The sequence below is a fragment of the Arachis duranensis genome, chromosome 6 (genome assembly GCF_000817695.3).
Source record: "Arachis duranensis cultivar V14167 chromosome 6, aradu.V14167.gnm2.J7QH, whole genome shotgun sequence".
NCBI classification, from domain to species: Eukaryota; Viridiplantae; Streptophyta; class Magnoliopsida; order Fabales; family Fabaceae; genus Arachis; species Arachis duranensis.
The window spans coordinates 94,329,040-94,331,176 of record NC_029777.3 but is presented as its reverse complement, the minus strand read 5'-3'; positions in this window follow the sequence as shown (position 1 = coordinate 94,331,176).

The window sequence follows — 2,137 nt, the reverse complement described above, 5'->3', positions numbered from 1 at the left end:
TGAAACCCAATTCATCGACCGATTACAAAAAAGTCAGCAAGGTGAAAGCGATAGAAGCAGATTAATGCAAGAAGTTATAAAAAGTAATCCATAAAAGCGACCTGACGAGGTCTGACTAAAAATGGATTACTAAAAATAACTTAAGAAGTCCCGACAAAGAAGTCGGACCAGTAAAAGGATCACTAAAAAGGGACAAAGACACCTCGCCAAGGCCGAAGAAAGGCCAGAAGTGCTTTGCTGAAAGGTACGAAGTCTTGAAAAAAGACACTACTTAAAAAGCAAAAGCACAAGTCAAAACGGCGCTATAAAGTAATCCAAACAAACTATAGAGAAAAGGTTCCCTTTGGAACACTACCTGAAAATTTGTTGGGAATATGACTAAAAAACCCAGCCGCAAAGATTGCCTGACTTGATATAAGGTTGACCAGCACTAAGTCAAACCAGGGCATGACCTCCAAAGGCAAGGGTAAAACACTCACGCAAAGAAGGTCAGACCGGAAAGTGCTTAAAAGTTCAAAGGGCTGCAAGAAAGTAAAACCCCAAGCATGTAGCAAAGATGCAACTACCATAATAAAACATTAAAGACTCAAAAGATCACCTAAAAAGTAACCTCAGAGTTTAAAGTGTTTTTGCAAAATAAAGTTGCAAAGAAGCAACCAAAGTCAAAGAAGTCAACCGCATAAAGATTTATAAAAAAAAACAACAAGTTCAAAGTCCACAAGTTAGACTATAATATAAGCAGAAAAGTTATAAAGCATTCAAATTATCCCCAGTAGAAGCATCTTGGGCTGAAGGAGGAGGAATGGTCGAGATCGGGACAACATTAACAGTTCCATCCGGCTGGCTTAGAATCTGCATATCGGGCTCGGGATGGTCAACCTCAGAAGGGACGGAAGAAGCTGAAGCTACTGAGGCTTTCCCTGGTGGTACAAGAGGAGGACCCTCATCTTCGTCATCAGAGGCAGGCACGATTTTTCCATCCTCCACCACATTATCCAAACTAAATTGAGTCAGGTCGAGCTCAAGGGCAAGAACCCGGACCTGGGCCTTCTGGTGTACAAAATTGTAAATCACACTTTTCACAACTCGTACCACTAACCAGCAAGTGCACTGGGTCGTCCAAGTAATACCTTACGTGAGTAAGGGTCAAATCCCACGGAGATTGTTGGCTTGAAGCAAGCTATGGTTATCTTGTAACTCTTAGTCAGGATAATAATAATTCTCAATTTTGATTGGTAGTAAATAAAAAGCATGGATTAAATAATACTTGTTATGCAGTAATGGAGAATATGTTGGAGTTATGGAGATGCTTTGTCTTCTGAATCTCTGCTTTCCCCCTGTCTTCTTCTTCATGCACGCAAGGTTCCTCCTATGGCAAGCTGTGTGTTGGTGGATCACTGTTGTCAATGGCTACCATCTGTCCTCTCAGTGAAAATGGTCCAGGTGCGCTGTCACCGCACGACTAATCATCTGTCGGTTTTCACTAATGCTGGAATAGGATCCATTGATCCTTTTACGTCTCTCACTACGCCCAACCCTTGTGAGCTTGAAGCTCGTCACAGTCATTCAATCCCTGAATCCTACTCAGAATACCACAGACAAGGTTTAGACTTTTCGGATTCTCACGAATGCTGCCAATGAATTCTAGCTTATACCACGAAGACTCTGATTAAGGAATCTAAGAGATGCTCATTCGATCTAATGTAAAACGGAGGTGGTTGTCAGGCACACGTTCATAGGTTGAGAATGGTGATGAGTGTCACGGATCATCACATTCATCATATTGAAGTGCGAATGAATATCTTAGATAGAAACAAGCGTGTTTGAATAGAAAACAGAAATAATTGCATTAATCCATCGAGACACAGCAGAGCTCCTCACCCCCAACAATGGAGTTTAGAGACTTATGCCATCAAAGAATACAAAGTTCAGATCTAAAAATTTCATGAGATACAGAATAAATCTCTAAAAGTTGTTTAAATATTAAACTAGTAACCTAGGTTTACAGAAAATGAGTAAACTAAGATAGATAGTGCAGAAATCCACTTCTGGGGCCCACTTGGTGTGTGCTAGGACTGAGACTTGAGCTTTTCACGTGCCTGGGCTGTTTCTGGAGTTAAACGCCAGGTTGTAACCT